This window comes from Pan paniscus, chromosome 17, assembly GCF_029289425.2.
Source record: "Pan paniscus chromosome 17, NHGRI_mPanPan1-v2.0_pri, whole genome shotgun sequence".
In the NCBI taxonomy this organism is placed as follows: Eukaryota; Metazoa; Chordata; class Mammalia; order Primates; family Hominidae; genus Pan; species Pan paniscus.
Genome location: NC_073266.2, coordinates 3,498,590 through 3,512,988, shown reverse-complemented (window position 1 = coordinate 3,512,988; position 14,399 = coordinate 3,498,590). Strand labels below are relative to the sequence as shown.

Sequence of the window (14,399 nt, the reverse complement as noted above, 5' to 3'; positions counted from 1 at the left end):
CTCTGTCTCTGCAATCCTGGGGGCAGTGGTTTGCCCTGTGTCCTCCCCTGAGTTTCAAATCTAGACAGAATTGTTGATTGTTTAGTCTCTTCAACTTTTTATTTGTTGTAAAGATTAATCGTGTCATATTAATTTGTTTTTAAGATTGTTATGAAAATTAATTATTGTAAAGTACTTATTAATTACTTCCAAGCTTCTTACATGCAGAAATAGGAACGTGGAATATGTTTCTAAAACTATCTTCTCAATGCCTGTGTGCACAGTTAAAGGATTTTTTTCCACAGCAATATGATAGTGATGAATTATATTAAACTTCCGAATATTGAACTTTTCTTTATTCGTGGAATAAACTCAGAAAGTTCCTTCTTGGTCTCCACAGTCTATTTCTCTTCCTGTGTAAATGTTAGCGTTTCTGTAGATTCTGTACTTGTTTCTTTTATTCTTTCCTTCTCTCATTTTCGTTTGGTCTGATGGATTCAGGTACCATTGAAATTCTGGTAATTTCCAAATCTTTATCTGTAGTTTTGATCTCTCTTCTGAACCACTGGAGCCATATTCCCAATTGCCAGTTGAACATTCCCACATATGGAACCTCAGATGTTTCACACATGATATGTCCAGGTCTGTGTCACTTCTGGTTATCATATTCTTTTATTTTTTTGCAAATTTCACTTCACAACACAAGTATCAAACTAGCTGGATCAGGGCAGATAACTTGGAAGCAAAACTCCCCTTTTTACCCACTGCATAGCAAATTGGTACCAAATCCTGTTTCTACATTTTTTTCCTTTTAAGAACTGCTTCCCTATTGTGTATTCTTATGCTCCGTGTCCTGATGTACTGATGTAGGTGGTCATCTGTCTTCCTCTTTACTCCCTTCTGACTTTCCCTTAAGCTCTTTCCCATTCTCTTTCTCAGGGATGGCTGTTAAAATGCCAATATGGTCATGTAACTTTTCTGTCCTTACTGGATCTCCTTATTTACACCTGTTTGTGAAGTGGCTGTGTTCAGCCTGGGTGGATACAGCAATTTTTTGTCCTGTAGAGAGGAAATTTTGAAATGCCAGTGTATATGTTTTTAATTAATTGTACTCACCCTTTTGTATTCATGTGTTTTGCATCTGTGGATTCAGCCAACTTCAGATTGAAAATATTCCCACACAAATAGATGGTTGTCTCTGTGCAGAGCATCTACAGAAATTTTTCTTGTCATTATTTCCTAAACAGTACAGTATAACAGCCATTTATGTAGCATTACATTGTCTTCAGTATTATATATAATTCAAAGATTTAAAGTTCTGTCATGCATGGCTTACTGATGGGATTACTTTCTGAGTAATGTATCCTTAGGTAATTTCATTGTTTTGTGAACATCATAGTGTTACAAAAACCTACATGATATTATATTTTTATTTATATGTTTTTGGTATATTGTTAACCAGATGTCTCAGAGCCATTATTGAATATAATTTTCTGCACTTCATCTGCAATGCGAATATCAGGTTTCTGTGTATGTTTCATCATCATCTTATGGGACTATTGTGATATACATGTTTCATCATTGACTGAAATGTTATTATGCAGCTCATGACTGTATACAGGATGATGTGCATAAATTATATGCAAATATGAGACGTTTATATAAGAGAATTATCCAATCTGTGGATTTTGGTATCTGGGGGTATCTTGGAGTCAGTCCCCATGGATACTGAGGAAGTAATGTAATGTAAAAATGATAGGTGCAAACGAATTTTTGAAATTAGGTCAAATATTTAAGTGCAGAATCACTGCATAATCCATTCCTTAAATATTGCATTTAACTTTCATCACTGCCCAGGATCATTCGTCTAGGCATGGTGCTGTCCAGAGTTTCATTAAAGTGGTATGTGTCCTTTTTGCCTTTGTGAGTAGACTTCTGATACTTTCTCATAGTCATGAGAATTCATGGTTCATGTGGAAGAGCCAAACATCTCATTTTTCAGTAAAGTGGAACTTCATGATGCAAAATAAACAAAATTTATTTTCTCCTCTCTTATCTTAGTCGGCACTGAAGTTGGGTCTCAATGAGTTCACCTAAACATTATTCCCAGTATGTGTTTATACTTATATATTCATAACCAGATCATGAGCTCCTTTGAGGAGTAGAATTTTATTCCTTTTTTTTTTTTTGACAGATAGGGTCTCTGTTGGCCAGGCTGGAGTGCAGTGGTGTGATCATACCTCACTGCACTGTCAAACTCCTGGGCTCGAGCAGTCCTTCAGCCTCAGCTTCCAGAGTAGCCAGGACTACAGGCATGCATTATGCCTATTTATTAATTATTTTTGTAGAGAGAAGGTCTTGCATTTTGTTTATACTTTTATCCCTAGCAACAAGGGTGGTTCTAGATCCATAAGGTCAACTTTGTAATACAATTTTATTAATTCATAAGTTATTATGGTGGAAGCATATCTCTACTGTGATTACTCCTTCTCCCACCATAAGCAGTACAAAACAAACTACATCTTATGTAAAATACATATAAGACACATGGACACACAAAAGAGTGAATTCCAAGATTCTTGTTATTTTGGCCCTGGGCTGATGCTTTGACTTGAGGAAAAATGTGCCATTACAGGGGTTGATACCCCCACCTGGATGACGCTCAGAGGAAACCTGTACAGGGACATGATGTTGGAGACCTACAGCAGCCTGGTATCATTGGGTGAGTGAAACTTCCCAGTAACTCCCACGAATGTGTTTTGTTGTTGGTAAATATAAGAACCCTTTTAAGGTATAATAATATTTACTTGTAAGATTCCACTTGATGAAAAATATGTCACTAATCTGTAATGAAATGTTCAAATTGGCTCCTTCATTGCACAGTCCCTGAAGCCCAGCTGTTGTCATTCTGAAAAGGATTTGACTTAGTGGTTTGACAAAGTCTTCCATTGTTTCTCATTACCAGGGCATTGCATTACCAAACCTGAGATGATCTTCAAGCTAGAGCAAGGAGCAGAGCCATGGATAGTAGAAGAAGCCCCAAACCTGAGACTTTCAGGTCAGTCGGTGAATACTGGGCAGGGAGGCCTGCAGGAGTAATGCCCAGCAGATTTTGGTAGTGTTATCTTGTTTTCACCACTTTTTTCCCTAGGTCGTCGACCTGAAGACTGTTGGTCTGCATTAAATGTGCATTATATAGTCCCCAGAGGTAGCTCTCTTTCATATATCACAGTATCTTATTTTTCTGAGTATCTTATTCTATTTACCCCAAATCCAATCCCTGCCATCCTCTCCTTAGGCATTTTTCTTTGCTATTTATTTTCTCTATTTCCCCCTTTTCCTCTATTGTGATGTAGTATCTTAAACAAATTTTTAGATGTTCATGCATTTATTTATCCTTTGAATGTATCTTAAGCAATTTTTAAGAATCAGTCATTATAACAATGATGATGAAAATAGTGTTTCTTTTTAAGCCGTAGCTGTATTCTTCTTGTTTTATTTTTTATTAAACTGATGGTTCTCACTCTGTTTCTCAGACTCAAGTGCAGTGGCATGATTATAGTTAACTGTAATGATGAACTCCTGGGCTCAAGTGTTCCTCCCACCCTAGCCTCCCAAGTAGCTAGGACTACAGGTGTGTGCCACCACACCCAGATAATTTTTTATTGTTTGTAAATATGAGGTCTTGTTCTATTGCCCAGGCTGGTCTTCAACTTCTGGCCTCAAATGACCCTTGTAGGCCTGCAACTACAAAAAAAAAAAAATATATATATATATATATATATATATAGTAGCTGAGTATGGTGACATGGGTTTGTAATCCCAGTTTTTATACTTGGGAGGCTGAGGTGGAAGGATTGCTTGGGCTCAGGAGTTTGAAGCTTCAGTGAGCTGTGATAGCAACACTGCACTCCAGCCTGGGTAACAGAGTAAGATCCTGTCTCAGAAAGAAATTATGAAGCTGAGGAGGACCCATCATAGGGCCCTGGATAGGTGTGGTGCTGGACTTGGGAGGAGAACCAGAAGATTCTGGGTCTCAAGTCCAAAGAAACCAATTATTTCCTGTTGAAGGGCTCAGATTTCTGTTTGAGAGTGGAGTTTGTAGTTACCATTTGAAGATGAGAAATGTACAGGAAACTTCATTTTTATATAAAACTATGTGACATCTGAAACTCCAAAACACAAAATAAAACCCTTCAAAAATGGTGAATTATCAAGCAGGGTTGTGTGAGTGGAGGGGGCAGGGCTGTTGATCTCAGAAGGAACCAGAAATACACTTTTCAAAGATGATGGGCACAGCCTGAGTTGCAGAACCAATCCTTCAGATCACCAGTATGGTTTTTTGACTGGAGCTTCTGTGCCTATTATGGTTCTGGGAAGCAGGGGATGTCATGTTTAAGTAGGAATTTGCCAGGATCTGTTTTTGTTTAACATGGGGAATAAGAGATTTTCTGCTTGGAAAACCTCCAGACACTTTTAACCATTCTCAGGGAGGAGTGAAAGGTTAACATATAGGCAAAATCCTGTCCACAAGCTACTTCCATGCTTAGGAGACAGAAAAATGGTCATCTCCTGTACCTGCCAGTTGCTGACCCAGGAAAAATTGGCTATCTTCAAAGAAGAATAATGAAAAAAATACCAGCCATTAAAACAGCCACAATTGTTATATGAATAATTAGAAAAAAAGAGAGAAAACAAATGACAGATAATTAGAACTTATTAAAACCTATGAGTAGGAAATAGATACATATTATTACCAAGTAGTTCTTTGTGAAATAAAAAAGAACAGGAAAACTTCAAAATGCAAAAAAAAAACTCAGTTGAACATTAGAATATATACTGATTTATTACATTATGTCAGTAGGAACAGGAACCATATGCATATAAAACAAACACGCATTATTAATTTTTATCAAATCTTTCTCCACTGGGATAGGAAGTAATTTTTTTTAACCTTTACACAAGCATTCTGTAAGACATGCTCATGTGTGGTTCATGGATACCTTTTTCTCATTTCAGCTGTCCAGATCATTGATGACCTTATTGAAAGGAGCCATGAAAGTCATGATAGATTTTTCTGGCAAATCGTAATCACCAACAGCAACAAATCAACTCAGGAGAGAGTGGAATTAGGAAAAACGTTTAATTTGAACTCAAACCATGTATTAAATATGATTACAAATAATGGAAACAGTTCAGGAATGAAGCCTGGGCAGTTTAACGTTTGCCAGAACGTGCTTTTCCCTATTAAGCCTTGTGAGACACAGTCTGGAGAGAAACCTCATGTCCCTGATATAACCAGGAAATCCCACAGATATCATGAGCATCTTACTCAACATCACAAGATTCAAACTCTGCTGCAGGTTTTTCAATGTAATGAGCAAGGGAAAACCTTCAACACAGAGGCAATGTTCTTTATACATAAGAAGGTTCATATAGGACAGACCTTTGGTAAATATAATGAATATGAGAAAGTCTGTAATAACTTAGCTGTTATTATCCAAGGGGTAACTCAGGTAGGACAGCCAACTTGCTGTAGAAAGTCTGACTTCACTAAACATCAGCAAACACACACAGGAGAGAAACCCTATGAATGTATTGGATGTGAGAAACTCTCCATTAGCAAATCAGACCTTATGATACAGCGCAAGATGCCTACTGAGGAAAAACCTTATGCCTGTAACTGGTGTGAAAAATTGTTCAGCTATAAGTCCAGCCTCACTATCCATCAGAGAATTCACACAGGGGAAAAGCCCTATGGATGCAATGAATGTGGAAAAACCTTTCACCATAAGTCATTCCTCACTTTACATCAAAGAACTCACACAGGGGATAAACCCTACAAATGTATTGAATGTGGAAAAACTTTTCACCGTAAGTCACTTCTCACTTTACATCACAGAACTCACTCAGGGGAAAAGCCCTATCAGTGCAGTGAACGTGGAAAAACCTTTAGCCAGAAGTCATACCTCACAATACATCATAGAACTCACACCGGGGAAAAGCCCTATGCATGTGACCAATGAGAAAAAGCATTTAGCCATAAGTCAAGGCTTACTGTCCATCAGAGAACACACACAGGGGAAAAACCCTATGAATGTAATGAGTGTGGAAAACCCTTTATCAATAAGTCAAAATTCAGGATACATCAGAGAACTCACATAGGGGAAAAACCCTATGAATGCAATGAATGTGGGAAAACCTTTCACCATAGGTCTTTCCTCACTGTTCATCAAAGGACTCACACGGGAAAAACCCTATGAATGCAATGAATGTGGGAAAACCTTTCCCCGTAAGTCATTCCTCACTGTCCAGCAGAGAACTCATACTGGGGAAAAACCATATGCATGTAACGAATGTGGAAAAACATATAGCCACAAGTCATAACTTACAGTACGTCACAGAACTCACACGGGAAAAACCTTATGAATGTAATGAATGTGGAAAATCCTTTTACTGTAAGTCATTCCTAACTATACATCAGATAACTCATGCTGGCAAAAAACTGTATGAATTTAATGAATGTGAGAAAACCTTTATCCATAAGTTAAACCTTGGGATACACAAGAGAACTCACACAGAGGAAAGACCCTATGAATGTAATGAATGTGGAAAAACCTTTCATCAGAAGTCAAATCTCAGCACCCATCAGGGAACTCACACAGGGGAGAAACCTTATGTATGTAATGAATGTGGAAAAACCTTTCATCTCAAGTCATTCCTCACCGTACACTGGAGAACTCACATGGGAAAAACCGTATGGATGTAATGAAAGTGGAAAAACTTTTTGTCAGAAATCATACCTTATTATACATCAGAAAGCTCAAAGTGGGGAAAAACCCTATGAAAGTAATGAATGTGGAAAATCCTTTCATCAGGAGGCAAATCTTCAGAAGCATCAAAGTATTCACATGGGGTAGAAACACTATGAATGTAGTGAATGTGGAAAAACCTTCAGTCAGAAGTCAGTCCTCACTGTACATCATAGAACCCATACTGGAGAAAAACCTTACAAATGTAATGAGTGTGGGAAAACCTTTTGTCACAAGTCAAACCTCAATACGCATCAGAGAACTCACTCTGGAGAGAAACCCTATAAATGTGATGAATGTAGGAAATCTTTTTGCCATAGGACAGTTCTCACTGTACATCAGAGAACTCACACAGGTAAGAAGCTATTTGAATGTAAAGAATGTAGGAAAACCTTCTCCCAGGAGTCAAAACTCTTTGTACATCACAGAACTCACACAGGGGAAAAATATTTTAGATGTAATGAATATAGGAAAACTTTCTCCCAGAAGTCAGGCCTTGGTATACATCAGAGAACACACACAGGAGAAAAACCTTATGAATGTAAGGAATGTGGGAAAACCTTTTGCCAGAAGTCACACCTCAGCAGGCATCAACAAACCCATATAGGAGAAAAATCTGACGTAGCTGAGGCAGGCTATGCGTTCCCTCAAAATCACTCTTTTTTCCCTGGAACACACAACCTACACGTCTCTGGCTACTATTATAGATTTCTCCATGCTCAGTCTAGGAGAATATGGCCACAAATGGTGACCATTACCTCCTGGCCTACCAACAAGAAGGTCTTAACCATGCTGTAAGAGATGTGCTATCATGCAGGCTTTCTTGTTCCCATTTTTACAGCACACTTCACACTTTAATGTCACAGATATGGCTGTTTTCCTAGAAGCTCATGTACCAACCTCTGCCAGCTTCAAACATTTCTTCTGCAACTTCCTCACCTCTCTTCACCTCCATAGAATTGAAGAGAGTTAGGGCCTTTCTCAAGATTAGGCTTTATCTCAAGGGAATGTTGGGGCTGGTTTGATCTTCTATGCAGACCACTCAGACTTTCTCTGTATCAGTAAAAACCTGTTTTGTTTTTTAAAAAACATTCATGTGTTCACTGGAGTAGCACCTATAACTTCCTTCAAGAACTTTTTCTTTGCATTCACAACTTGGGTAGCTGATGCAAGAAGCTTAGCTTTGGACTGTCTTAGCTGCCAACATGCCTTCTTCACTAAGCTTGATGATTTCCACCTTTTGATTTGAAGTGGCAGATGTGCACACTTCTTTTCTCTTGAACACATGGTGGCCACTGCAGAGTGAAGTGGCCTAATTTCACTGTTATATCTTGGGGAATGGGGGGCTGGAAGAGAGAAATAGAGACAGGGAAATTACTAGTCAATGAAGCAGTCAAACACAACATTTTTCCCTCATGTTTTCTGTCTTCCATAGAGTTCCATCACCCTGAGACAATTCCAATAGTAACATCAGAAAACACTGATCACAGATCATCATAACAGATGTGATAACTAAAATCTTTGAAAGACTGTGGGGATTGCCAAAAGATGTGACACAGATGTGAAGTGAGCACACGGTGTTGGAAAAATGGTGCTGGTCAGACTTACTCAGCATTTCGTGGACACAAATCTTTAATTTGTTAAAAAGGTGATGTTGCCAAGCAAAATAAAGTGAAGCTCGATAAAGTGAGTTGTGCCTCTATTTTGATGGGCTCTAACAATTTGTCTTTTCATTGGTGCATTTAAACCATTGACATTCAAAGTGATTATAGAGTTGGATTAATTTTGCCATATCATTTTCCATTCACTCCTATTGTTCTTTGTTATTGCTTTGTCCTCCACTCTTTTTCAGCCTTTTATGGAGTTGATGATTTTATATGATTTTTGTTTCCTCTCTCTTTTTTTTTTATTGAGGCAGTCACCCAGGCTAGAGTGTAGTGGTGTGATCATGGCTCCCTGGAGCCTCAACCTCGTGGGTTCAAGTGATCCTTCCACCTCAGTCTCCCAATTAGCTAGGACTACAAGTATGCAATTAGCTAGGACTACAAGTATGCATCACCATACCTGGCCTTTTCTTTTCTGTAGGGACAGGGTCTCACTGTGTTGCTCAGGATAGTCTCTAACTCCTGGGCTCAAGCCATCTTTCTACCTTGGCATGAGCCACCGTACCTGGCCTGTTTCCTCTTTTTAGCATTTTTATACTTTGGTTTTTACTAGTTGCCCTGGAGTTTGCAGTATAGACTTGCAACAAATCCAAGTCCACCTTCAAATAACACTATACCAGTTCAGTTACTTCAACTGCCTTCTAATGGAAATGTAATACCAGCTTCTCTCATATTCCCATCTCTTGTGTTATTGTTGCCATTTGTTTCACTTATATGTAAGCATACATAGCCTTGTATATATTAAAGTATGTAATTGGCCGGGTGCCATGGCTCATGCCTGTAATTCCAACACTTTGGGAGGTTGCGGCAGGTGGATCATGAGGTCAGGAGATGGAGACCCTCCTTGCTAACATGGCGAAACTCCATCTCTACTAAAAATATAAAAAATTAGCTGGATGTGGTGGCACACGCCTGTAGTCCCAGCTACTCGGGAGGCTGAGACAGGAGAATTGTTTGAATCAGGGAGGAGGTGGAGGTTGCAGTGAGCTGAGATTGCACCACTGCACTCCAGCCTGGGTGACAGAGCAAGACTCCATCTCAAAAAAAAAGTAATTGCATACATTGTTATTATATACAAACTATTATATGTTAGGTCAATTAAGAATAAAAAGTAAGCGGCCGGGTGCAGTGGCTCATGCCTGTAGTTCCAGCACTTTGGGAGGCAGAGGCGGGCAGATCACGAGGTCAGGAGATTGAGACCATCCTGGCTAACATGGTGAAACCCCGTCTCTGGCAAAGATGATGGAACACTGTCTCTACTAAAAATACAAAACAATTAGCCAGGCGTGGTGGAGGTTGCCTGTAATCCCAGCTACTTGGGAGGCTGAGGAAGAGAATTGCTTGAACCTGGGAGACAGAGGTTGCAGTGAGCTGAGATTGTGCCACTGCACTCTAGCCTGGGCAACAGAGTGAGACTCTGTCTCAAAATAAATAAATAAAAATAAATAAAATGTAGATTCAGTTTTCAGATGTAGATCTTTTTTTTCTCTAGATAATGTTTAATATTTTCTCACATGACACATCTGCTGGAAACAAGTTTCCTCAACTTTTCTTTGTCCAAGAAATGTTTTGTTTCTCATTTACTTTTGAAAGAAGATCTCACAGGACACTGAAATCTAAGTTGATTTTTTTTTTCTCTCAGCATGTTCAATATTTCATTCCACTCTCTTTTTACTTTCATGGTTCTGAGATTTTGAATGTAATTCTTTTTTTTTTTTTTTGAGACAGAGTCTCATTCTGTTGCCCAGGCTGGAGTGCAGTGGTGTGATCTCAGCTCAGAGAAAGCTCTGCCTCCTGGGATCACACCATTCTTCTGCCTCAGCCTCCCGAGTAGCTGGGACTACAGGTGCCCGCCACCATGCCCAGCTAATTTTTTTGTATTTTTAGTAGAGACGGAGTTTCACCGTGTTAGCCAGGATGGTCTTGATCTCCTGACCTCGTGATCTGCCCAACTCGGCCTCCCAAAGTACTGAGATTACAGGTGTGAGCCACCGAGCCTGGCCTGAATGTGATTCTTATCTTTGTTTCTCTATAGGTAAGATGTTGTCCACTCCACCTTTGGTTTCTTTTGGATTTGATGTTTTATACAGTTGGAGAATAATATGTCTAGGTGTAGGTTTTTTGCATTCATCCTGCCTGGTGTGCTCTGAGCTTCCTGGATCTTTGGTTTGGTGTCTGATATTAACAGTGGAAGTTGTCAGACATGATTGTTTCAGATGTTTCTTCTATTTCTCTCTCTTCTCCTTCTGGTATTCTCATCACTCTATGTTACACATTTTCTAGCTGTCCCACAGTTCTTGGATATTATGTTCCATTGTTTTCAGTTTTTAAAGTTTCCTTCAATGTTTCCAGAGCTCAGAGACTCTTTCCCTTGTTGTGTTCGGTCTACTAGTAAGCCAATCAAAGATATTCTTCATGTCTGTTGCAGTATTTTTTTATCTCTACTGTTTCTTTTTTGTTCTTTTCTTGGACTTCTGTCTCTCTGCTTACATTGCCTATCTGTTCTTGAATGCTGTCTCCTTTGTTCATCAGAGCCCTTAGCATACTACTCAGATTTTTTTTAAAATCCCCGTCTGACAATTCCAAAATCAAAGCTGTGTCTAGTTCTGATGATCTGTCACTTCAAATTGTGTTTTTTGCCTTTTAGTATGCCTTGTGCTTTTTCTTTATTCCTAGAGATGAGACACCAGGTAAAGGGAACTACTGTAACAGTGCACCCAGTAATGATGGGAAGCTGTGCAGGGGAGGGGAAGCTGTCTTAGTCCATCAACCAGCATAACTAAAAGCAAGTAATTTGTAAACAACGAAATTTATTGCTCAGTTTAGAGGCTAGAAAGTCCAAAGTCAAGGTTCCAGGAGATTCAGTGTTTGATGAGACCCATTCCTCATAGATGGTGCCAGCTATATATCCTCTCATGTTGGAATGGACAAAGAAGCTTCCTTTGGCCTCTTTCATAAGTGCACTAATGCTAATCAGGATGGCATTGCCATTACATTTCAAAGGCCCCACCCCTTAATTCTAGTGCATTGGAGACTCGGTTTCAACAGGCACATTCTGCAGTGGGTAGGGCAGGGAACAAATATTCAGACTGTAACAGAAGTGTTCTGGAGTCTTACGATCAGGCCTAATTGTTTAAGTGAGTCTCTGCTTTTGGACTATGAACTTCAGATGTGTTTCTCTGTTTTTATCTTCCCCTTTAGTAATGACTGGAGTAGGCTGGAGTTGGGTATTTTCCTTCCAGCAGGTCATTTAGGATCTGATTATATGAGAGCAGGTTAGGCTGAGGGTCAGTAATTTCTCCTGAGGAAAAGCCTTGTTAAGAACAGGGTGCTCTGGCATATTTTAAGATGGTTTTCCTTTTTCCTTCCCAAAGGTGGAAGCAGGAAGCGAGTTTTCTCAGGTATTTGCCACAGGAGGCTGGTGAAGCCTCAGAGGTAAATTTTAAAATATTATGCTCTCTCATAACTGGATCTCCCTGGCGTTTTTACCTCCTTGAGTTGTCCATATGGAACCTTCAGCAATTCACCAGCTATAGTTGAAGATTTTCTACTCCAGCACTGGTTCCTAAGTTGGTTTCAGTAGTAAATCTCTGTTCCTGTAGGCCATAAATTCCTATATTCACTTCTCTATCTCTCCAATTTTGGAGGCAGTGGTTTGCCCTATATCCTCTCTTCACAATAAATCCACAAAGAATTGTTGATTTTTCAGTCTCTTCAGCTTTTGTTTCATTAAATTTTTTTTTTAGAGTTGGGGGTCTCACTATGTTGCCCAGGCTGGTCTCAAACTCCTGGACACAAGTGATCCTCCTGCTTTGGCCTGCCAAAGTGCTGGGATTACAGGCATGAGCCACCACACCTGACCTTTTCAGCTTTTCATGTGTTGTTAAGATGGACTGATTACTTCCATTCTTTTTTTTTTTTTTTTCCTTTTTTTGAGATGGAGTCTCGCTTTATTGCTCAGGGTGGAGTGCAATGGTGCAATCTCAGCTCACTGCAACCTCTGGCTCCCAGGTTCAAGTGATTCTCCCTGCCTCAGCCTCCTGAGTAGTTGGGATTACAGGCCCCCACCACCATGCTGGCTAATTTTTGTATTATTATATTATTTTTTATTTTTTTGAGGCAGAGCTCACTCTGTCATCCAGGCTGTAGTGCAGTGGCATCTTCTTGGTTCACTGCAACCTCCACCTCCCAGGTTCAACCAATTCTTCTGCCTCAGCCTCCCAAGTAGCTGGTACTGCTGGCACATACCACCACACTTTGCTAATTTTTGTATTTTTAGTACAGATGGGGTTTTGCCATGTTGGCCAGGTTGGTCTCAAACTCCTGACTTTAGGTGATCCACCAACCTCAGTCTCCCAAAGTACTGGGGTTACAGGTGTGAGCCTCCGTGCCCAGCCTAATTTTTGTATTTTTAGTAGAGACGGGGTTTTGCCTTCTTGGCCAGGCTGGTCTTGAACTTTTGACTTCAGGTGATCTGCCCACCTCGGTCTCCCAAAGTGCTGGGATAACAGACATGAGCCACTGCACCTGGCCACTTCTAAGCTTCTTACATACAGAAATCAGAACCTGGAATCTGTTTCTAAGACTTATCTTCTTAATACCTATGTGGACAATTAAAGGATTTTTCTCCTCAGGACTCTGAATATGATGAATTGTATCAATAGACTTTCTAATATTGATCTTTTCTTAATTTGTGAAATGAACTCAGACAGTTCCTTCTTGGTCTTAACAGACTTTCTCTTTGTAAATATTAGTGTTTCTGTGGATTCTGTACTTGTTCCTTTTTATCCTTTCATTCTCTTAGGTTCACTTGGTCTGATGGATTCAGGTACCATTGAAATTCTGATAGTTCCAAAATTTTTATCTCCAGCTTTGATCTCTCTCGTGAACTCTGGAACTGTATTCCCAATTGCCAGTTGGACTTCCCTACATATGGGACCTCAGATATTTCAAACATGATGTGTCTAAGACTGTATCTCTTCTGGCCATCATATTGTTCTTTTATTTTTCCAAATTTCACATCAGCAGTAACAAACTAGCTGTGATCATGGCAGATAGCCTGGAAACAAAACTACCCTTTTTACACTCTGCACAGCAAATTGACATCAAATCCTGTTTCTACTTTTTTTCCTTTTAACTATTTCTTCCTTATTCTGTATTCTCACTGCTCCATCTTCTGATGCAGGAGGTCATCTGGCTTTCTATTTTCCTCTCCTCTGACTCTTAAGCCCTTTCCCATTCTCTTTCTCAGGAATGGCTGTTAAAATGCCAATATAGTCATGTAACTTTCCTGTACTTAGTGAACCTCCTTATTTACACCCTGTTTGTGAAGTGGCTGTGTTCACCCTGGGTGGACACAGAATGTTTTTGGCATGTACAAAGAGAATTTTATGCTGCCTGTGTACAGCTATTAATTTGTAAGTACACTCAGCTTTTTGTATCTGTAGGTTTAACATCTGCATATGTAAACAAACTTGGGTGCAAAATATTTGAAATAAAATCAGACGCTTGCATCTGTGGTGAAAATATTCAGACTTTTTATTGTCATTATTTCCTAAACAACACAACTATTTACATCCACATTGTATTTGGTCTTCTAAGAGTGAAAGAAAAATAAAGCTTGGGACTCCAAACTCATTAAGCTAAAGGGAAAAGTCAAGCTGGGAACTCGGTCATGCAAACCTGCCTCCTCCTTTTGGTTCCTAAATAAGATGGCTACAAGATAAAAAGCTTTTTATCTTGTAGCCCCTCCCTCATATTTTTCCCACAAGGAAATTTCTGGTATGCTTTAAGATCTTAAAGTGTTTCTGTTAAAATTCATCATGGCAATGTAAATTGATAGCTTATCCTTTTTTTTTTTTTGAGATGGAGTTTCACTATTGTCACCCAGGCTGGTATGCAGTGGCACAATCTCAGCTCACTGCAACCTCCACCTCCTGGGTTC

The 14,399-nt window shown here is 39.4% G+C and overlaps 1 pseudogene; it reads left to right on the top strand.

Annotated features, from left to right (window-relative positions):
• The first annotated feature begins 1,500 nt into the window (after positions 1-1,500).
• On the top strand, positions 1,501-13,968 carry LOC129395920 (zinc finger protein 717-like; annotated as a pseudogene).
• The last annotated feature ends 431 nt before the right edge of the window (positions 13,969-14,399 follow it).